We start from the raw sequence: 24,939 nt of genomic DNA on the forward strand, positions 1-24,939 counted from the left end.
CATGTTAAGGAAGAAGAGGTGTTAAAGAAAATAGAGGATAAAGCAAAATCAATGCAGACAGTAAAGGATTTCTTACAGGTTCAGCCACCTAGATTTAGCAGGAACTGGCCTACTAAAAACTGGTCCTTTCCAGTGTCAGACAGGCCACAAAGAGGCAGATATAGACGCCCAAGAGGCAGATCTTAGCCCCAAGGCTCATACAGACCTAAACAATGGGGTGCTTCAGCCCCCAAAGGCGGAGAAGACAAATCACAACCTTATAGGAAACAGTCCCAATGACTTTCTTCTACAAATACCAAGCACTTACCTCTTGGCAGCACCCTTGGGGGAAACTATCACTTTTCTCGCAAAACTGGCACATGATCACCCAGGACAAATGGGTTCTGAATATACTTTTTCAGGGTTACAGGTTCCACTTTTACACCCTTCCAAGGTCAAAAGGTATGCCAGACCTGTCACACAATCAATGGGTTTCTGCTCTCATGGACATGAGGGCTATTCAAAAAGTACCACAGCAAGAGCAGGGGCAAGGATTTTACTCGACTTTTCTTGGTACCCAGAAAGGACAAAGCCTGGAGACCAATACTGGACCTGCAACTTATACCCATGCTGGGCAAGAAGGCTTGGCTAGTTACTTTGGACTTCGAAGAGGCATGCCTCAATCAGACAATCTTGCAGAAGATACCTCAGATTCATGGCTGGCTCAATGCATTACCAATTCTCTGCACTGCCCTTTGGCTTATCTACTGCGCCCAGGGTCTTCACAAAATGCCTGGCACCAGTAATTGCATTTTGCAGACAAAAAGGAATTCAAATATATCCCTACTTGGACGACTTCCTTATTCAAGCAGAGAGCAAGGACATTCTACTAAAGCATCTGGCGTTTGTAAAAAGATTACTAATTTGCTAGGGTACACAGTAAACGAAAAGAAATCAAAACTAGTGCCCTGTCAAGAGATAATATTCCTGGGTGCAAGCTTAAATACAACTGCCCAGATGGCTTATCTCACGCCAGACAAGCAAAGGCAACTGACTCATTACTTTCAAATGATGGCAACAAAGACCCAGTTACCTGCAAGAAAAATTCTGCAGGCTTTGGGCATCCTGCTTCCTGCTAATTCCATATGCTAGAGTGCATATGAGGAAGCTACAATGGTATCTAAAAAGTGTTTGGACTCAACATTGCCACAGCCTGGAAACAATAATAACTCTTATCCCCTGCCTGCAACAAGAGTTTCGATGGTGGGCACTGGCCTGTCACCACAACAAGGGACAGCCTTTCACTTTACCCACAGCCAGGCAGACACTAACAGCAGATGCATCGGATTATGCCTGGGGGCACACATGGCAGGAAAATGTGTTCAGGGCACGTGGCCCATGGACCAAATGCATCTTCATATCAGTCAAATAGAGATGCTAGCTGTACAGAATGTCCTGACAGCATTCAAGGATCTACTACATCCAGGACAACTATTGCTAAGGACGGACAATACTACAGTTATGTGGTACATAAGCAAGCAAGGGGGCACGCATTCCTACCCCCCTTTGCAGGCAAGCCATGACTTTGTGGAACACAGCACTGACCTATCAAGTACATCTGCAGGCTCAATTCCTGCCAGGAAAGAAAAATACTCTGGCAGGCAAACTAAGCAGAGACCTCATGGACCCTCACGAGTGGAAACTAGATCCACAGGTCTTCAGCATGATAACAAGGAAATGGGGATGCCCAGACATAGATCTTTTTGCCTCCCCCACAACTGCCAACTACAGAGATTCTGCACAAGGACTTATCACTTACAAGCATGGAAAGTGGATGCTCTGTCATTCAGCTGGAAAACCCTAACAGTTTATGCCTTTCCACCACTGCCTCTCCTCCCCAAGATACTCCTAAAAGTCAGACAAGAGAAGCCAAAAATGATTCTGATTACCCCAGACTGGCCACGCCAGCACTGGTACCCAATCCTAAAGAGCTTGTCTCAAGGCCCACCCTGGACTTTACCTCAAATTCCTCATTTTCTGACTCAACAAAACAATCAGATCCTGCACAGCCAACTTAGAACCTTAAATCTGGCTGTATGGCAAATAATATAGCCACTCAGAACACATCTCTCTCTAAAGCTGTTATGGATGTCATTTTGGAAGCCAGGAGGCCCATCACCAGGAAATCTTATACAGAAAAATGGAAGAAATTCTGTGCTTGGTAGCAGGCACAAGGACTTGAACCACTTGTTCCAAATATTCCTCAGATTTTACAATACCTAATTGAGATGCTGGACAAAGGCCTATCTTTCTCATCAATTAAAATCCATGCCTCTGCCATTTCAGCTCAATACAATACAGAACCTCCTATTTACTCACATCCACTGCTAAGACAGTACCTCAGAGGGGCAAAAAACATAAGACCCCCAAGGAGAGCACCAATACCTACATGGGACCTCAACCTTGTCTTGGAAAAGCTCACACTGCCTCCTTTTGAGCCAGCCAATACAGCTGATATAAAATTCTTATCATGGAAAACTGCTCTGCTCCTAGCAATAACTTCAGCAAGAAGAGTCTCAGATCTACGGGCATTAATGGCAGTGGAACCTTTTTATCATTTTTCATCCGGACAGGGTTTCTCTAAGGACAAACCCAACATTTATCCAAAGATAGTATCCAGTGTGGCTCTTAACCAAACCATTCATTTGCCAACATTTTATCCAAATCCCCAGAATAAAGGTGAGAGACTTCTTCACTCTTTGGACATACACAGGCAGCTTGGCTTCTACTTGGACAAAACAAAAGCTTTCAGAAAAACTGAGCAGCTCTTTGTAGCATATGCTGCAGGATCACAAGGAAAGGCTATTTCAAAGCAGAATATTTCAAAATGGATAGGACACTGCATTTGTTTCTGCTATGCACAGCATGGCAAATCAGTGCCTAAGAATATTAGGCCACATTCTACCAGAGCAGCAGCCACTTCAGCAGCCTTTCTCAGAGGAGTACCAACCAAGGAAATTTTGGAGGCTGCAACTTGGAGCTCAGTGCACTCTTTTACCAAGCATGATCACTTACCTCTTTACTCTAAATCCAGAGCAGGCTTTGCCACTGCAGTTCTGCAGGGCCTCATAGCCTCTCCGAATCTTATTTAGACCCAGCCGCCCTACCTCAGCTTTGGGATTCAACCCAAGTGTAATGACTGCAACAGTGAAACATGATGAACATAGTACAGTTGTGTACCTACCATAAATGCAGATGTTAGAGTATATTCACTGTTGCAGTCCAGGTTACCCTCCCTCCATCCCCCTTTCTTTTCTGGGACTTGTCTATATTTCTCTATCCTATACAACCTATGTGGTGTATTTGCTTGTAGATGAAGGTATTGTTTTATGTTGGTGTATGCTTTTATAAGCAATATGTATTGCCTACCTTCTTGGGGACACCTGACATCTGGGGCAAGAAAAACTGAAGAAAACTCTTACCCTTGGCGCACTGACGTCAGGGGAGATGTGACAGCAACAGACACCGGACCAGGACTTTGGAATTCAGTCCAACTGCGGGTAGCCTGCCAGCAGGATAACCCTAGTGTAATGACTGCAACAGTGAATACATTCGAACATCTACATTTATGGTAGGTACACAACCGTACTTTCTCTGCACTGCCCTTTGGCTTATCTACTGCGCCCAAGGTATTCACAATGTGCCTAGCTCCAGTCATTGCATTTTGCAGGCAAAGAAATATTCAAATATACCCATACCTGGGCAGCTGTCTTATTCAGGCAGAACGCCACGACATACTTTTGAATCATCTGTTATTTGTACAAAAGGTGCTAACTTGTCTGGGGTACACCATAAACGAAAAGAAATCACATCTGGTACCCTATCAGCAAATTATATTCCTGGGAGCAAGCTTAAACACAACTTCCCAGATGGCTTTCCTCACGCCAGAGAAACAAATTCATTTGACAACTTTACTTGAAACTAAAGGCCACAAAATCCCTGCTATCTGCAAGGCAAATACTGCAAGCCTTCGGGTTCATGGCCTCCTGCATTCTACTAATTCCATATGCAAAACTGCATATGAGGAAACTGCAATGGTATCTAAAAAGCCTATGGTGTCAACATTCTCAAGGTCTAGAAGCAATGATTCCTATCATTCCTTGCCTACAATTAGGGTTCCTTTGGTGGGCAGAGGCCTGCCACCAGAACAAAGGTCTACCATTCACTCTACCCCCTGCCGGCCAAACCCGATCAAGAGAAGCATCAGACTATGCATGGGGGGCTCACCTGGCAGGGAAGTGCATTCCGGGCAAATGGAACCCAAGTCAAATGCACCTGCATATCAATCAAAAAGAAATGCTAGCTGTACAGAATGCTCCGACAGCCTTCAGGGACCACATTCTTCCAGGACAATTAATGGTAAAGATGGACAAACACCACTGTTATGTGGTACATAAACAAGCAGGGGGGGTACCCATTCATACCCCCTCTGCAGACTAGCCATGACTCTGTGGAACACAGTCATGAGCTACCAAGTGCATCTACAGGCTCAATTCCTGCCAGGAAAACTAAATGCATTGGCAGACGAACTAAGCAGAAATCTAATGGACCCACACGAGTGGAAACTGGAACCAAAGACTTTCAACATGTTGGATAAACAAATGGGGGAGCCCAGATATAGACCTGTTTGCCTCCCATCAGAACTACCAATTGGACAAACTCTGCACAAGTATTCCCCATGAACAAGCTTGGAAAGTGGATGCTCTGTCCTTCAGCTGGAAAAATCTATCAGCTTATGCCTTTCCTCCTCTGTCTCTCCTCTCCAAAGTACTACCAAAGATCAAACAGGACAAACCAAGGATGATACTGATTGCACCAGATTGGCCCCGCCAACACTGGCTACCCCCTCTTGCGCAGCATGTCACTGCTGACTCCATGGCACCTGCCTCAGACCCCTACACTGCGACACAGCAGGAGAGCCAGATTCTGCACCCTCAGCTTCAAACCCTGTACCTGACAGCCTGGCTAATTAACTAATCTCTCTATTTCCATCCCTCAGTAAACAAGTGTTTGGATGTCATTTTGGAGGCAAGAAGGTCTAGTACTAAAAAGTCTTGTGCTGAAAAATGTAAAAGATTCTGTGCCTGGAACCAAACTCAAGGGGTGGACATGGCTGCGCCCAATTTACCTCAGAATTTTCAGTATTTAACTGAGATGCTTCACGAGGGCCTTTCTTTTTCCTCCATCAAAATTCATGCTTCAGCCATTTCAGCTCATTACAGCACAGAACCCTGTTCTCTCATCCACTGCTCAAGCAGTTCCTCAGAGTGGCCAAAAACTTAAGACCACCCAGGAGAGCGCCAGCTCCAGCCTGGGACCTTAACTTTGTATTGGAAAAACTCACTCTTTTTCCTTTTGAACCAGCTGCAATTGCAGAGTTAAAGTTCCTTTATTGGAAATCAGCCTTCCTTTTAGCAATCACTTCAGCAAGAATGGTGTCTGAATTACAGGCACTTATGGCAGTGGAGCCTTTCATCATCTTGCATGAGGACAGCGTGTCCCACAGGACCAATCTGTCCTTCATGCCCAGTGTAGTATCCAGTGTGGCTCTTAATCAGTCCATTCATTTGCCAGCCTTCTTTGCTAATCCACAGAACAAAGGGGAATGGATACTGCACTCCTTAGATGTGCGCAGACAACTTAGATTTTACTTGGACAGGACTAAACCTCAAAGGAAATCTGAACAACTGCTGGTGGCATTTGCTGCAGGGGCAGAGGGTAAGGCTATTACAAAGCAAACAGTTTCTAAATGGATAGGCCATTGCATTCATTTCTGCTATAAGCACTGTGGAAAACCTATTCCACAGGGGATTAGACCACATTCAACCAGGGCTGCATCTTCCTCTACAGCCTTCCTCAGAGGTGTCCCTACCAGGGACATCCTACAAGCTGCTACCTGGAGTTGTGTAGATACTTTCACCAAGCATTACCATTTGCCAATTTTCTCTAAATCCAGAGCTGGCTTTGCCACTGCACTCTTGCAGGGCCTTATAGCTGGTCCTAATGCTATCTAAAGTCCTCCTCCCATCCTTAGCTTTGGGAATCTACCCAAATGTGAAGACTGCAACAGTGAAACACGAAGAACACAGTACAGTTGTGTACACTTACCGTAAATATAGATGTTCAAGTGTATTCACTGTTGCAGTCCTGGTTACCCTCCTTCCAGCCCCCTGACTTCTTTTGGCTATACCTCTTTTCTTTTTTACCATGCTTAAAAGTTTTTTGTGTATTTGCTTTTTTGTTGGAGGTATAACCTTGTAAAAAAAAAAAAAATTATATATAGATCTATATATATATATATATATATATGTATATATATATATATATATATATATATATATATATATATATATATATATATATATATATATATATATATATATATATATATATATATATGTATATATATATATATATATATATATATATATATATATATATATATATATATATATATATGTATATATATATATGTATATATATGTATATATATATATGTATATATGTGTGTATATGTATATATATATATATATATATATATATATATATATTTTTTTTTTTTTTTTAATTTGCTTCCCATTAGGGGGGCACCTGACATCTTGGGCAAGAAAAACTGATGTAATGACGTCTGCTGCATGCTTTATACCCCTGACTACCTGATGTCATGGAAGATGAGACGGCAACCAACGCAGGACCCAAGACTTTGATAATCAAGCCGACTGAGGGCTACTGCAATAAGATAACCCAAATGTGATGACTGCAACAGTGAATACACTCAAACATGTACATTTATGGTAAGTGTACATAAATGTACTATCCTTGGGTGTAGAGGATTATTTCCAGAGGCTATATAATTTCCTTTTCCTTACCTCCACTGTTACTGAACAAAATTCCGGACGTTCCACTTTGAGAGGGACACGGCAGCTTTGATAATTCAAAAGCTTTTAGAAAAAGTTATCCAAGAGGTCTGTCAGGCTAGAAAGGATCCAGAACTTAAGATTCTTTTTAGTGCCAAAGAAATCGGGACTGGAGACCAATTTTGGATCTCAGCAATCTGAACAAATCGGTTCAGCGAACTAAGTTCTAGATGGTCACAGTTCAGTCCATATTGCCTTTCCTGCTCAAGGACAACTGGATGTGCTCAATAGATCTGTAGTACTCGTACTATCACATAAAATGAACAGATGGGCGACTTCAACTACCCCACCATTAACTGGGAAAACTACTCGTGTACCAACTCCTTAACTCAATGCTTTCTGGAATTCATAAACTCCAATGCCCTAGATCAACTTATCCACACCTCCACCAGGGGCAACAATATCCTAGACCTAGTCATTGCCAACATGAGTGACTGGTGTTCCACACCTGAAGTCAACTCCTCGTTGGTCCGATCCAACCATAAGCTTATCACCCTTACATGTCACCCCCACCCCCCATTAAGGAAACCACAGTAAAAAATTTCTCCAAAGCCAACTTCATGCTTCTTAAGACAGAAGTGGTGAACTTCATGACACCCATGCAGATGGACAATACAGTTACAACTGCTGAATCCTACACAAATGCACTCTACAAGCACTTACACAAGTGCATGAATTGTGCTATCCCAAACAGAACCAAGACACTATCCTCCAAAAATAAGGAAGCCAATCTGGTGGTCCCCTGCCATAAACAAACTGTACAGCAGAAGGAAGAAACTGTTGCAAAAGAGAGTGAAATCCCATGAGTGGAGGAGCTTCCTGGTCAGCCTCAGTAAGGAGCTGAGATCCCTTATAAGATCCTCCAAAACTAGCTACGAAAACAAAATCGCCACTAAATCCAAGGACAACCACAAAGCATTTTATAGCTATGTCAAGAATCTAGATGGCAACACCCAGATCTGCTCTGAGTGCACAAAGGCACGAAAATTACAGAACCAACTGATATTGCCAACATCCTGGCAGATCGGTTCAGGGCTAACTTTACCCCCCTCTCACCCACTAAAGGGCCCATATTTGTACAGGAAGAATGCGGAGTCCCTGTAATCACAACTACGCAGGTAAAAGCTGCACACTCTAAAGCCAAGAACACAGCATCCATGGGACCGGACAAAATCCCAGGCTGTGTTTTACATGAACGTCAGAACGAACTGGCTCCCCACTTAAGCACCATGTTCAATAATAGCCTCACATCAGGCTTTGTGCCCACTGAATGGCACACAGCAACAGTTATCCCACTCCACAAAGGTGGAGCCACCTTTTTTACCGGGAACTATCGACCTATTAGCCTGACAAGCCTGGTCTGCAAGGCCATGGAACGTATCATCATGCAACTCCTAAACAAAGACATTGGTAACCTCCAAACTCTGGATACAACCCAGTTCGGGTTTGTGAAAGGCAGATCATACCTCCTGAACCTGATAGACTTCTTTGAGGCAGTCAACAAAGCCGTAGATGAGGGTAAGGTGGTTCACACAGCCTATCTTGACCTCGCCAAGGCTTTCGTCGCCATCCCCCATTCTAGAATTATAGCTAAACTCACTAAACTAGGTATAAATCCCTACGTCACAAGATGGGTTGCTAACTCGCTCACTGACAGAACCCACACTGTAAAAGTTGCAGACTTCAAATCTGACCTCAAGGCAGTGACAAGTGGAGTGCCACAGGGTTCCGTCCTGGGACCTCTCCTGTTTGGTATCTACTTCTCTGAAGTACAGGCTAACACAGAAGGCCTCTGGCTGACGAAGTTCGCAGATAACTGCAAACTATGAGCCATAGTCAAGTCCCTAAATGATGTGGACATCCTACAGAAGGGCCACACTTTGACAGATGCCTGGTGTCAGAGCCATGACCTCAAGCTCAATGCCAAAAAGTGCAGTGTCATCCCCTTTGGTAAAAACTCTGTACCCATGAACTACCACATAGGCTGCAATCTGCTTAACACCGAATGCGTGATAAGAGACCTTGGGACCCAGGTGGACAGTAGTCTCTCCTTTGATAGTCACATTGCCACAGTAGTCAGGAAGTCCTTCTACGTGGCACACCTCATCATAAATGGGTTCTCATCCAGGAAAAAAGAGGTCATTGTTCCCCTCTACTCGTCACTCATTAGACCCATTATAGAGTACAATGCCCCTTTTGGAATGTACCTCACAAGACATCTGCAGCAGCTGGAAAGGCCACAGACGTACCTCACAAAGAGGATTACTGGCCTCAAACAAATGCCCTACACTGACCGCCTCAAAAAACTCCAGTTTTACTCTGTAGCATATCTCCTACTCCGAGGTGGTCTCTGCCTAACGTATGAAGCTATGTCAAACCCAGCGCTGTTGGACATGCTACACCTAATGAAATCCCAATTCCTCCAAGCTACACGCTCTAGGGACCTAAACCTTGTCACCACAATAAACAGGACACGCTGGAGGGATAGATTCCTGTCCCAGAGACTTCCTGTACTCTGGAACAAGCTACCCATCTGTCAAGCGAAGTTCTTCATTAGCACTCTTCAAGAAAAATCTTGATGAGTGGATGGGAATTAGGAAGTACACCCCGGGGTTCACTTCTTTGTGTCTGCTGGACTGTGGTACAGGAAAATAACTTTCTTGGGTGGCGTAAGCTGTGTTACCTTGCTGGCTAGGCTTACATAGGCCCTTGGGCTGATAGCCTAGTACCTACCTATGAACCTATGATCCAGGAGATATCTATGCTTCTGGCTGGGAGCCAGACCTTACCAAGTCAGAGCACTGCCCTTTGGTCTCACCACAGCCCCCAGGGTGTTCAGATTATGCATAGCAGTACTAGCAGATCCCTTCAAACTGCAGGGATTCTGAGTGTCTCTGTATCTAGAGTGGCTCCTAACTGCCTTGGTAATGTAGCTGCTGATAGTTTGAAGCTGTGCACTCCATATTTGTTCCAACCTAAGCATTGCAGTCAGCCGCAACAAATCTCAACTTCAACCGTCTCAGACATTAGAATTCATAGGGGCCATTTTCAACACATCATCAGTGACAGCATCTTTCCCATTACCGGTTTCAAACCTTTTGTATTAAAGTCAAAAGGATACTCGGGAAATTAGTATTGCCAACTCGAAAGATATTACACACCCTGGGATCAATGTCCACAGCAATTGTACTACTACCACTAGCTAGGTACTGTGTGAGAATCCTCCAGTGGACTTTAGCAACAGAGTGGTCCATTTTACATCAACCTGTGTCAACCAAAATCAGCATATTCAGGCCTGCAAAATTACCTTTGGTGGTGGTTTTATACAGATCACATTCTGGGGTCATCCATTCATCCCCCCTCAGCCCAAGGCCATAGTGTTCACGAATGCTTCCCAGATTTTGTGGGGCATTTCTTGGGGATGATTGTTCAAGGTGCGTGGTCCCCCAAAGAAGCCTACTTTGCATATCAGTTTGCTGGAAATGAGAGCAATAGTACTCCTAACATTGCAAGTGTTTAAGACTCTCTCCCTTCAGCTATTGCGATTGAAACTGATAGTGTCTGTAGTATGGTATATCAACAAGCAAAGAGGAACCAGATCTTACCCCCTGTGTCAAGAAGCTATGAGAGTGTGGCAGTGGGTGATCGCTTCACATTGATTTCTGGTAGTAATGCATATACTGGGGAAATCCAACATGATAGCAGACCAGATGAGCAGGTCCATCTTAATACCTCACAAGTAGTATCTCAGTGCAGAAGTGGCAGAAATGATTTTCTGCCAATGGAGCCAACCATGCTGCGACCTATTTACTTCTCCCCTGAAGAACAAATGCTGCAGGTTCATTGCCCTAATTCCTCCACCAGGGGAGTCACCAAGAGACTCTGTCTTTCACAATTGGTTCCCAGGTCTCCTCTGTGCTTAGTTCCCAACCCCCCCTTAATCTCCAAATTTCTACAGAAGTCATCTTGAGTGAAGAGCAAAGTCAATCCCCATTTCCCCTTATTGGCCTCGACAGATTTGATTTCCCTTCCTTTAGTCTCCTCTAGATTACCCACCTTGGATTCTGAATCCAATTCTAGATCACCTGTCTCAGCTGACAGACATGACTCACCCAGACGTCTTGGGCCTAAAACTGACTGTATGATTTCTCCAATTACATTTATAGCCAGACAACCAAAGCTGCCTTCTCTAGTGCACAACGTTCTTTTATCTTCCCACAAACCTTCCACTATGAAGATGTACAAGAGCAAATAGAAAAGATTTGTCCTTTGGGCACAACAACAAGACGTGGAACCTTTATCAGCACCAGTATATAAAATTCTTGTATTCCTGGCTTCTGTCGTTAATGAAGGGGCTAGTGTCTATATGGTCAAGGTTCATTTGGCTGTCACGTTCAATTTTTGTATTGCAGTTGATAATTCTACTTTAGTTTCTTAACGTCTTTGTAAAGCCTTTATAAAAGGAGCATTTCTACTCAAACCACCTTTGTGGACCCTGTTCCTCCTTGGGATGTGAATTTAATGTTACAAGCCCTAACCCAGCTGCAAAATGTGAACTACAATATCTGACTTGGAAGACTATATTTCTCATGGCCATAACATCGGCAGGAAGAGTTTCAGAACTTCAAGCTTTATTTTCTAGACCTCCCTGTAATCCTCTTTTCCTGCCTAAGGTGGTGTCAGGATCTAACATTAATCAAATTGTTAACCTTCCTGTATTCTTTCCAAATTTTTCAAACAAAGGTGAATACATTTTGCACTTATTAGATGTTCACAGACAATTACGTGTTTATCCTCACAGATGGGAGAAATTTAGAAAGTCAGATAAATTGTTTGTATCCTTTTCAGTAACTAGATTGGGTCAGCCAGTTTCGAAAGTAACTTTATCAAAATGGGTTTTAGAATGCATTTTTTTTGTTTATAAAATGTTTGGTCTGGTTTTGCCAAAACCTTTAAGAGCCCATTCAACCATGTCCATGAGGAATTCATCAGCCTTTTTATCCAGGACTTCTATGGACGATATTTGTGCAGCTGCGACTTGGGTCATTCCTCGTACGTTTATTACTTGTTACAAATTAGATCTGGTTTCGAGTGGAAGAGTGGCCTTTGACTCTACAGTACTCAGGAGTATCCTTTATTAAAACCCACCCAGGATTCAGGTAGCTGGGGATTCTCTGTTATATGTTCAGGAATGAATGAAAATTGACAACATCAGATAAAGTAGCTGTGTACTAGCTAACAATCTGAAGTAGTTAACTTCATTTGGTCATCAACCTGTGGGTATCGGATCCGACAGCTTTCCAAGCTAGAGATCGAGCTCCAAGCTACTCCCCCTTACACATAATACCCTGCTACCTCCTTCCATTCCCCAGATTTCGTTTGCCGCGGCTTTGTCAAGCATGAGTTTTCAAGCTCCTAGCGTTTAGGTGAATTGTAAGTGTTTTTCTGTCAAAAGTTTTTTGGTGTGTGTGGTTAGTGGAGTCTGCTTCTTCCTCCTCCTCTCCCTCGATGGCTACAGCCGTGGCTGCTCCGCCTGCTGTCCCCTCTCCCCTGGCTAGGACTCAGCCTCCCCCTTCTTCCCAGGGAGAGAGGGACTCTAAAAAAAAAAAAAACTTGAGAGAGATAGAAAGAGAGGGAGAAAGAGAGGCACAGAGGCCACAAGTGGCGGGCTGACTCCGCCCCCTCGGCCCCGCTTGCCAAGCTGCTCTCCTCACCCTAGAAGGTCACCAGGCCTTCCTCCCCTCGGCTCCATTCTCCACACTTCTCGCCGGAGGAGGCCCGACCATCTTCAAGGTCGTCGCGGTGGCCCTCCCGACCAGCTTCGGCGGCCTCCTGTAGGTTGACCCGTAGCCTCTCCGACGCTGATATGGACCAGATGATGCGTTGTTTTCTCAAAACCCCATTGCAGATGGGAGTGCTGCTGCCCCCCCCCCGGGGGGGGAGTTCAGCCCCACTTTTTGCCCCAATAGCTCCTTCTCCGATCTACTATCTGGTTTCAGAGCCTTCGGATCCAAGGAGTCTTGGAGTCAGGGAGTCTGCGCCGATGGTTATCGCTACCACAACGCCAGCCATGCCCTTGAGTTAGTCGGATCCTTTTTCGGATCTGAGCTCTCGGTGCCGAGAGCTGTGTGTCGGATCCGAGGGGGCCAGTGTGTCTTTGGCTCCATTTCGGTTGGAGCACACTTCCCTCTCTGGCCGAGCTCTTCGGCTCCGACGCCGATCCCCGCGCCGGATCCAAGGGTGTTAACCACGGAACCCAGAGAGATTGGTTCACCCTCTGCTTTCGAAGTGGTGGAGAGGGTCCTCTCGAGAGGTTCAAGGCCCCCTGCTCTTTCTTCGGATTCCGCCCCCACTCCCTTGCAGCTGTGCTTGTCTTCCATCATCCAGTCCCAGGGACAGCCTGCATTGACGCCCCAGCCCATTCCACTGGCGGAACACGACCCTGTTGGTGTGCCCTCCTTGGACAGTCCCACCGAGGAGGCCCCTCACAAACATAAGTGTAAGAGGAGGCACTTCGACTCCCCTGGGTCCCTCACGGAGGACACAGATTTGGAGGAAGGGGAAGGTTCCCCCAGGTCACCCCCTGAGGACGTCTCCTTTGGAGACATTATGGAAATGCTTTACCTAAGGGGGGGGTGGTCAGCCCAAAAACCTTCCTCGGACGAGTTGATGTTCCTGGAGGAGTTCGCAGGCCCGTCTACCTCTTGGGTGTCCCATCCGGCCGGCCCCCTGGTTGACCTCATCACTACCAGGGCGTGGAAGGAACCGGACACTGTAAAGCCAATCCCCAGGAGGCCAGATAGTATTCTTGGTCTCCCTGTGGATAGGATGACTTGGAGTAAGGGTTCCCTGGTAGATGCCTTGGTGGTGGCAGCAGCCACCAAAAAGGAACTTTACCCCAGGATAGTTCCTCTATCCATCCCCCTGATAAGGAGTCTTGGACGATGGATCGTATTGGGAAGTGGATGTTTGCTTCAGCTACCTTTTCCATAAGGGCGCTGAATTATTTGGCCCATGTAATTAGACTTCAGCGGGATCTGGTGAAAGAATATGCTGAATCTCCCCCCCGAGTCCATGTCGGCCGAGGACAAACGGACTTTCTCGGCTCACATGGCCACTCTGAAATCTGTTTCAAACGCGTCTATGCAGCTACTTTCCCATGCCATGGAGGGGGCCGCTAGAGCCAGCGGGTCTGGCATTGCCTTAGGTTAAGGCGTCATGCCTGGCTTCAGCTTTGTGACTTTGCGGAACCTTTCAAGGCGTCCTTCTCGAGCACACCCTTCGGTTTTACCCTGTTCGGGAAGACTGTCCGCAACACGTTGGTTCAGAGCGAGAAAGACTGGAAGATGCTGTCTGAGTCCGCTTCTTGGCTCCTCAAAGGTCCTTTTCCAAGAACCAGAGAGGACAAAAGAAGATGTGGTTCCGGAAGTCTCAGCCGTCCCATTACGCTCCGGACCCTTTGTCCTTCAGAGGCAGAGGGGGACAAGGTGGACACCAGCCCTGAGGCAGAGGGGGCCGAAAAGTTTTGGGCCGCGGGAACCTTTTTCTGACCGACCCACTCAGCAGCCCTGAGGGTTTGCCTGACTGCTCCTCTCTGGAGGCAGTCGGGGGGCATTTTTCAATGGGAGTCCATCACAACAGATCGCTGGATGCTTTGAATAATATCCAGAGGTTACTCAATACCTTTCATAAACCTGCCTCCTCAGTCGAGGTGCCTCCCCGATGTGCCACCCAGTCAGAGGGAACCTGCAGCTTTAGAGGTAAAAAATCTCCTAGAAAAAAGAGCCATCCAGCACGTCCCCCAGGCCAGTCCGGGTTAGGTAATTACTCCAGGTTTTTTTTTGGTGCCAAAGAAGACGGGGAACTTGAGGCCGATCCTCGACCTTTCAACAATGAAACCTCTTAATTGCCAAGGCGAAATTCCAGATGATCACGCTTCAATCCATTCTGCCCCTTCTGCAGGAGAAGGACTGGATATGCTCCATAGACCCAAAGATGCATACTATCACATTCTCATGGACAGGCGATCCAGGAGGTTCCTCCGCTTTCAGCTAGGGGCCAGTCATTACCAGTTCAGGGTCCTACCCTTCGGCCTCACCACAGTCCCCAGGGGGTTCACCAAGGTCATGGCAGTTGTAGTGGCCCACTTGAGACTTCAGGGAATACAGGTTTTTCCTTACCTAGACGACTGGCTCCTTACCGCCCCCACCAGGCATTTACTCTGCTTAGCCAGGGATTGCTCCCTACTTCTAGCGTCCCAATTGGGGATCACCATCAACTTGAAGAAGTCATCTCTTCAACCAGTTCAAGTCTTGGAGTTCATAGGGGCCAGAATAGACATGCTTCAGACCAAGGCCTTCTTGACATCAGACAGATTTCGCAGTTTGACCTTACACGTTTTAGCCCTTCTTCAGTCACCTGCCCCGTCAGTGGAGTTGGTCCTAAGAGCTTTAGGGTCCATGGCAGCAGCAATCCATCTCACGCCCTTAGCTCGCTTGCACATGAGGGTTCTCTAGTGGACTTTGCAGATTCAGTGGTCCATCCTTCACCACCCGTTGGACTTACAGATTCCTCTCAGCAGAGTTTGCAGAAATTCCCTCATGTGGTGGCTCCTATCTCGAGAGCTTTGGGAAGGACGCTCGTTTGTTATGCTGCAACCCCAAGCCACGGTGACCACGGATGCTTCTCGCCTTGGGTGGGTGGGCATTACGTGGGCAGAACTGTCCAAGGTACGTGGACTCTGAGACCCGTTCTGAATATCAGTGCTCTGGAGATGAGGGCGGTGCTTCTAGCGTTGCAAGCCCTTCATGCCTTTCTCCCTCCAGGGACTATTGCAATTCAGTCAGACAACATGTCAGTGGTCTGATACATCAACCAACAAGGGGGGACCAGGTCTTACCCTCTTTGCCGAGAGGCCATGAGAGTTTGGGATTGGGCGATATCCACCAACTGTTTTCTGTTAGCAGTGCACATTCCGGGTTGGTCCAACATCCTAGCAGACAAACTGAGTCGAACTATTCTCTCGCCTTACGAGTGGTCTCTGAATCCCTTAGTAGCGAAACAGATCTTCCACAAGTGGGGTCAGCCTTGCTGTGATCTCTTCGCATCGCCTTCCTACGCGAAGGGCAGCAAGTTTTTTGCTCTAATTCCCCCTCCGGGGGAAATCCCCAGAGATGATCTAATCCATGCTTGGCCACCCGGTGGTCTTTATGCTTATCCTCCTCTTCCGTTGATGACAAAATTCTTACAGAAAGCTCGTCGGTTGGGAAACTAGATTATCCTCATAGTCCCATTCTAGCCTCATCAAGCCTGGTTCCTGTGCCTACAGTCTCATCTTATAGCTCCTCTCTGGATCTTGGATCCCATCCCGAATCTGATATCTCATACTTCCGGATTGAAACCCCTGAATCTGGCCTATCTCAAGCTCTCAGCTTGGTTGATCCAGTTCCATTAGTTGCTAGGACTCCCGGTATCTCGTCTGCAGTTAGATCAATCCTGGTAGCGGTGCATAAGCCTTTTACCAGGAAGGTTTACAATAGTAAATGGAAGCGTTTTTCTATTTGGGCGTGTCATTGGAATTTGTACCCTTTCACTGCTCCCATCCCAGCAGTGTTCCGATTTCCTATCTCATATTTTTCAGCAAGGGGCCAGTTCTTCTACTGTAAAGGTTCAAATGGCTACAATCTCACATTTTCACATTGGAGACAATCTTAATCCCCTCGCTTCCACCAAGATTTGTAAGACTTTTCTGAAAGGTACGATGTTTATCGTGTTTCACTGTTGCAGTCATCACTGTAGGGTTCTTCCTGCCGGCAGGCAGCCCTCAGTCGACCAGAATCCCAAAGTCTGGGTCTGGCGTCGGCTGTGTACTCACCCTTCCTGACGTCAGTGCGCCAGGGGTACAAAGCTCCCAGCCGACGCCATGTTCTCCAGTCTTTCTTGCCGCGCGGTGGAAGCAGTTCGCAAATGCCGGTCGGCTGACTCCTGTTATTTTTGTTGCTTCATACCGAAGACATTCTCCTTTTCAAAGCTAAGTACCCCGTTGGGGAAACTTTTTTCTTGCTCCAGACCGATGTCAGAAAAAGTTAATAATTGTATTTCATGTGGGAAGCAAATACCTCATAAGAATTTTCACTCTTACTGTATTCCTTGTCTAGGCCCTGACCACGACGTAGCTAGTTGTCGGTTTTGTGCTAGATTTCATCAACGTACTATTAAACGGAGATAAGATTTTGCCTTTCATTACTTTGGGAGGCGATTTAATTATAACATGTTGTCGGACACGCTTCCGACTACCGGAGTTCATAAAAGGTGCAAGGATAAGGATAGGCCTCCGAGGTCCGAATCAGATGACAGTTTACTATCAGAGCCAGCTGCCGGTTCGGTCGTCGTCAGTGAGGCGCTTTCGCAGCCCCTGTCGTCAGCCATTACAGAACCACTTGCCAAAACGGACTCCCACGAGGAGCCAACTAGGCCTTCGGATACTCCAGGTGCAGGACCTTTGGATAATGCTCCCTCGGATGTGTCCGGAGCCGCTGTGCAGGTTCCGGCTTCCGATGGGGGTTTCAGGCCTGTGCAGCTTCAGGTAAAGGCAAAGACAAAGACTCCTTCTAAAACAAAGACTCAAGCCCAGGCCTCCTCTGATCCGGCACCTAAATCTCAAAAACAAATGCTTAAAATGGCGGAGGACTTGCTGACTATGATTAGGGGTTCCCATCCCCCTCCAGACAAAAGGCCAAGACAAGAATTGGATTATGAATCCTCTGATCAGGTATCTATCTCTTTAGTGTCTTCCTCTGAACAGGATTATACTTTCCCTCCTTATGAGGATTCTGATGCTGAGGAGTCCATTCCTTCAGCTTCTCCTCCTGAAGATTATTCTTTTGGGGAAACTTTACATGGCATGAGGGAACATTTTCACTGGAAAGGACAGGAGTACTCTGAATCTAAGAGAAGGCATAGGGATTTCCTTCTTCCCCAACACAGACCCCTGGCTATTCCTCCTATTTTGGATATTGTGGATGGTGTGTTTTCTGAGTCTAATTTAACCCCTGACTCCTTTCCTCCAGCCCCTGCTAAGCCTGAAAGATATTGCAGAGTCTCTGACTCCCACCATTTTCTATTTAAAAATCCTACTGCTGATCCAGAAACCATTTCTCAGGGTCCTAAGGGTGTTAAGGCCGCCACTGCTAAGAACCCTATTCCGTCAGATAAGGATTCTAGAGCTTTGGAGAGATGGAGCAAAAAAGTGTACACTTCTGCTACTTTATCTATTAGGGCTTTAAATTGTCAATTTCATATGTTGAAATATCAGCAATACCTTTTGTCTGTTATGAAACAAAATTTGTGTACCATTTCTGCATGTGCAGACAATAAGGAATTACAAGATTTGATGCAAGCTGCTGAGCAGGTGGGGAAACATACCTTACACTGTGGTTTTGATGCTTTGGAGGCCTCTTGCAGGGTGGCTGCCACTGGCACGGTCATTAGAAGGCATGCTTGGTTAAAGGAACAAAATTTGCCTGATCAAGTAAAAGCAAAATTACTGGATGCTCCTGTTCAACATAATGTTTTGTTTGGGTCTAAGGCTGAAGAGATTATAAAGAAAATGGAGGATAAGGCAAAATCCATGCAAACGGTTAAGGATTTCTTACAAGTTCAGCCTCCTAGATTTAGCAGAAATTGGTCAGCTAAAAATTGGTCCTTTCCCAGCTCGGACAGGCCTCAGAGGGGTAGATATAGGTACCCCAGAGGGAGGGCCCAAGCACAGACCCCTTATAGACCTAGGCAGTGGAGTGCTTCCACCCCTAGGGGTGGAGAAGATAGGTCTTAACCTTATAGGAAACAGGCTCAATGACTCCCCCTGCTTGGCTCCAGGAACCTCTCTCCTGGAAGCTCCTCTGGGAGGAAAACTCTCTTTTTCACCGAAATTGGACTTTCATAACCCAAGACAAGTGGGTTCTGGATGTAGTTTTAAGAGGTTACAATATCCACTTTCACACCTTACCACAGCCAAACGGATGGCCAGACCAACCAAAAACTCACTGGGCAGAGGCATTAAAACAGGTGAGGTCCCTCATGGCTATGAGGGCCATAGAACTGGTTCCAAATTCAGGGATGGGATAAGGCTTTTATTCAAGACTCTTTCTAGTTCCCAGAAAGCAAAATACTTGGAGACCCATCTTGCATCTGTCAGTCTTAAATACTTTCCTGGAGATACCAAAGTTCAAGATGCTTACTCTGCAGCAGCTCCTGCCAATGTTGAGCAAAAATGCATGGATGGTGACATTGGACTTAAAGGAGGCTTACCTACACATTCCTATCAGACAAGAGTGCAGAAGATACCTCAGGTTCAAGGCAGGCTCGAAACATTACCAATTCTATGCGCTGCCCTTTGGCTTGTCTACTGCGCCCAAGGTCTTTACCAAGTGCCTGACACCAGTAGTAGCTTACTGCAGACTCAAGGGAATTCAAATTTACCCTTATCTGGACGACTGCCTTATTCAAGCAGACAGCAGGGACATTTTTCTCCAGCACCTGGAATTTGTTCAGAATCTACTCAAGTACCTGGGATTCACTGTGAACGTAAAACAGTCAAATTTGACACACACTCAACAGATAACTTTCCTGGGTGCTCTTTTAAACACAACAACCCAAATGGCATTCCTGATGCCAGAAAAACAACTACAACTGGCTTCAACTTTCAAAAGCCTGGCGTTAATGTCTCAGCTAACTGCAAGGAAATTCCTGCAGGCTGTGGGTTACATGGCTTCCTGCATCCTACTCATACCATATGCAAGACTGCATATGAGGAAGATACAATGGTACCTAAAAAGCGTATGGTCCCAGCATTGTCACAGTCTGGAAACAGTGATTGCTGTCTTGCCTTGCCTGCAAAAGGAATTCCATTGGTGGGCCACGGCATGTCTTCAAAACAAAGGGAAAGCCTTCAGTCTACCTCCAGCCTACCAAGTGATAACCACGGACGCCTCAGATTATGCATGGGGAGCCCACTTGCAGGGGAAAGGCCTGCAAGGTTTTTGGACAGAGGATCAGAAGCATCTACATATCAATTTAAAAGAGATGTTAGCTGTGCAGAATGCCCTCTTGGCTTTCAGGGATCTTTTACAGCCAGGGCAGCTACTGATACGGACTGACAACACCACAGTTGTGGTACGTAAACAAGCAAGGGGGTTCACACTCCTTCCCCCTTTGCAGACTAGCCATAACTCTATGGAACACAGGACTAGCTTGCAAAGTGGATCTACAAGTTCAATTCCTGCCAGGGGAAACAAAACACTCTGGCAGACAGCCTGAGCAGGAACCTGTCAGACCCACACGAGTGGATGCTAGACACCCAAATATTCAAGATGATTACAGAAGCCTGGGGCTGCCAGACATAGATCTATTTGCATCTCCCCACAACTACCAGTTACAGACTTTTTGCACAAGGACATATCACAAGCTAGCATAGAAAGTGGATGCACTCTCATTCAGCTGGAGGAACCTCTCGGGGTATGCCTTTCCACCACTACCTCGGATGTTATTAAAAATAAAACAGGACAAACCAAAGCTGATCTTACTAGCCCCGAATTGGCCTCAACAATTTTGGTACTCAACACTGATAAATCTATCCCAGGAACCTCCTTGGATTCTACCTCAGATTCCAAATCTTTTGTCTCAACATCAGGGCCAGGCCCTGCACACTCGTATCAAAATTCTCAGCCTGGCAGCCTGGCGTATTCAGGGTCTTTAATTAATCCTACCCTTTCCAAACAGGTCATGGATGTTATCTTAGAAGCCAGAAGGCCTAGCACTAGGAAATCTTATGCAGGTAAATGGAAGAGATTTTGCACCTGGATGCATGCTCAGGAATCAGATCCTCACATTCCAAATATTCCATTGATTTTACATTACCTAACAGATATGTTGCATAAGGGTTTATCTTTTTCCTCCATAAAAATACATGACTCAGCTATCTCTGCACATTGTAATACAGATCCTCCAATTTTTTCACATCCACTTCTGAAACAATATCTCAGAGGAGCAAAGAATTTAAGGCCCCCCTAGGACTCCACCCATTCCTGCCTGGGACCTCAATTATGTCCTGGAAAAACTTACTCTGCCTCCTTTTGAGCCTGCTGCCACATCTGAGATAAAGTATTTATCATGGAAGACTGTTATCCTACTGGCTTTAACTTCAGCCAGGAGAGTCTCAGAGTTACAAGAGCTCATGGCTGTGGAACCTTACGTTATTTTTCATCAAGACAGGGTTTCTTTGAGGACTAACCCTACTTTCATGCCTAAAGTAGTTTCTAAAGTGGCTTTAAACCAAACTATTCACCTGCCAACTTTTTCCCCTAATCCACAAAATAAGGGGGAGAGGATCTTGCATTCTTTGGACGTGCGCAGGCAGCTTCGCTTTTACCTGGACAGAACCAAGGATATCAGGAAAACAGAACAACTGTTTGTTTCTTATGCAGCATATTCCCAAGGCAAAGCTATTTCAAAACAGACCATTTCTAAATGGATTGCTCATGGAATCAGATTTTGTTACTCTCATCATGGAAAGCAAATCCCAGGAAAAATTAGGACTCATTCTACCAGAGCTGCTGCTACTTCAGCTGCCTTTCTCAGGGGAGTCCCTACCAAAGATATTTTGGAAGCTGCAACCTGGAGTTCAGTGCATACTTTCTCTAAGCACTATAATCTCCCTCTTTATTCTAAGTCTAGGGCAGGCTTTGCTTCTGCAGGCTTGCAAGGCCTTCTAGCCGCCCCTTCTTCTCAATAACCACCACCCTTTATCTCAGCTTTGGGATTCAACTCTACAGTGATGACTGCAACAGTGAAACACGATGAACATAGTACAGTTGTGTACACTTACCATAAATGTAGATGTTCGAGTGTCTTCACTGTTGCAGTCTGGGTTACACACCCTCCTGTCCCCTCTTATACATTTATTGGTGTGGTTCCCTGCTTCACCCTTCTTCTGAGGTGTATTTGCTACAGGGTATGGGGTTTGTTGTATGTTACATTTTTGTTTTACTTTTAGCCTTTACTTTTGGGCACCTGACATCTGGGGCAAGAAAAACTGGAGAACATGGCGTCAGCTGGGAGCTTTGTACCCCTGGCGCACTGACGTCAGGGAGGGTGACTACACAGCCGAAGCCGGACCCAGACTTTGGGATTCTGGCCGACCGAGGGCTGCCTACCGGCAGGAAGAACCATACAGTGATGACTGCAACAGTGAAGACACTCGAACATCTACTTTTATGGTAAGTATACACAACTGTACTTTTCTCTTGAGACCTCCTATTAGGAACTCTGTCCCTCCATGAGGTCTAACTTTTGTCTTTCAGGCTCTGACTGGACCACCTTTTTAACCTGCAGCTTCTGTTGATTTGAAATTCTAGTTCTGGAAAACTGTATTTTTGGTAGCTATTACCTCAGCTAGAAGGGTGTCGGAGCTTCAGGCCCTCTGTACTAAGCCCCCGTATCTTGTTTTTCATAAGGACAGGGTCCCTCTCAGGACTAACCCATCTTTTCTACCTAAAGTGGCCTCCGAGGCGAACATCAATCAGTCCATTTATCTCCCAGTTTTTTTCCCTATCTATCAAAACAAAGGGGAGTACAAACTTCATTTGTTAGATGTTCATAGACAGTTACATTTTTATTTACACAGAACAGCTGCCTTCCGCAAGTCTGATCAGCTGTTTGTTTCCTTTGCAAAACCCTTCTTGGGTAAGCCAGTGTCGAAGGTGACAGATGGATTTCTAATTGTATTCTGCTCACATACAGACTATCTGGCCTGCCAGAGCCTATAGGGGTTTGTGCTCATTCTGCCCGTTCTATGGCTACATCTACTGCATTCTGGTCTAGAGTTCCCTTGGATGACATTTGCTCTGTGGCTACTTGGGCATCCTCTCATACCTTTATCTCCCGCTATAAATTGGATTTAGTGTCTAGAGGAAGGGTGGCTTTTGGCTCTGCAGTGCTCCGGAATATCCTTCCTTGAGGACCTCCCAAGTTTTTTGGTAGCTGGGGACTCTGTCCCACAGGTTGATGACCAAATGAAGTTAACTACTTCAAATAAAGAAGTTATGTACTCACCATAACGTTTCATCTGAGTAGGTAACTTCATTTGTCCGCAACCGGCCCTCCCTCCTTCCCCCTAACCTGGTTCTTTGATTACCTGAACCTTAGGATGGTTTTTCAGGTCCTTTGTTAATCCTTAGGTTAGGATTCTTCAGGTTGTTGTTTTGTCGTTGTGAGGTTATATAGGTGGGCAAACGCGATCTAAGGATTGGAAGGAGGTAGCAGGGTATTATGGGTAAGGGGAAGGAGCTTGGAGCTCGGATCTCTAGCTTGGAAAGCTGCCGGCTCGGATCCAGGTCGGATCCGATACCCACAGGTTGCTGACAAATGAAGTTACCTCTTCAGATGGAACGTTATGGTGAGTACATAACTTCTTTTTCCATCTATGTTGTTCATTTTCATTCTTCCTCAACTCGACTCCCTCTAGCACACCTACCCCTTTTTCTTTTGAGGACTTCTAGAAGAATGGTAGAACATTAGAGGAACCAAAGATCTGAAGTTGTTGTTTTTATTTGACCTTCAATCTGTGAGAATACAGATCCGGTACTTATCCAACTTGACCGCATTTTCCAGCATCGGAGCCGAGCTCCAAGCTCCTCCCCTACCCATAATGCCCCTGTCTCCCTCCTCCCCTCAGATCTCATTTGCCACACATCTAGCTAGCATCGCGGTCCATTTCTCCAGGTTTCTGGTCAGTAAATAAATAACTTTTCTCTCTTATTATTATCTTCCTTTTGCCTCCTGTAGACCCTTTTTACTTCTAGATGTTCTTCGTGTTTCAGTCATTACATTTGGGTTATCTGCCTGCAGGTAGCCCTCAGCCGGCCTGAATATCAAAGTCTTGGAGCCCTGCATCGGATGCTGTCTCTTCTTCCATGACGTCAGGTTGTCAGGAGTGTAAAGCGTGCAGCCGATGCCATTACATCAATCTTTCTTGCCGCGCCGTGCCTAAAGCAGACGCAGTTCCCAAGTGCCGGTCGGCCGACTCCTGAAATTTTCTTTTTCGAGTTTCCGAACTGAAGTCTTCAAAAAAGCTAAGTACCTATTGGGGATCCTTTTTTTTGCTCTAAACCAATGTCAGTAAAAGTTAACAATTGTATTACCCGTGGAAAGCAAATACCGCATAAAGATTTTCATTCGTACTGCATTCCTTGCTTAGGCCCACACCACAATGTCCCTCGCTGTCGATTTTGTGCCTCATTCAATCCTCAAACTATTCGTCGTCTGTTCATTTTTGCATCAAACTATTTCGGTACTATGTTTAATTATCCAGAAATGGCTTTGGTAAGCCATTCGACTACCGACATTCTGAAAAAAACGTAAAGATAAAGACAGAGACAAACTGCATAGGTCCAAAGCTGTCGATGCTTCCGTTAAGCTAGTCGCCAGTTCGTCGGTACTCAATGAGGTGCTTTTGCAGCCCCTGATACCCGCTACTTCAGATTTGCAGGCCTCTGCTGAGACCCATTCGGAGTCAGTTATGCCGCGAGATGCTTCCTCGACCATGGAACCTGCGGATGTCTCGACCTTGGATGAGTCCGGAGCCGCTGTGCAGGCACCGGCTTCTGAAGGTGTATTCAGGCCTACTGACTTGCATTTCAAACTGATGCCATCTTCTTCTTCCAAGGCCTAAAACACAACCCACGCCTAGAAAAACCAACGTCCAAACCACATGATCAGGCCCATATGCCTAAAAAACAAATGATAAGAATTGCTGAAGACCTTATTACTTTAATTAGGGGAACCCAGCCTTCACCCTCTAAGGATTCTGAAATTTCTGTTTGTTCTGATTTACCAGGATTTGCCCTTATCCACCTGTGAGGATTCTGATGCAGAGGACTCCATACCTTCTGCTTCCCCTCCAGAAGATTTCTCTTTTGGTGAAACC

General features: G+C 45.8%; 1 protein-coding gene across 1 annotated transcript in view; it reads left to right on the forward strand.

Annotated features, from left to right (window-relative positions):
- The window catches only part of CHD1 (chromodomain helicase DNA binding protein 1), a gene marked incomplete in the record, with an annotated part of 4,694,407 nt that overhangs the window by 3,259,050 nt on the left and 1,410,418 nt on the right, over positions 1-24,939 (forward strand).

This window comes from Protopterus annectens, chromosome 2.part2 (assembly GCF_019279795.1).
Source record: "Protopterus annectens isolate FY-2018-M chromosome 2.part2, PAN1.0, whole genome shotgun sequence".
Lineage (NCBI taxonomy): Eukaryota > Metazoa > Chordata > Ceratodontiformes > Protopteridae > Protopterus > Protopterus annectens.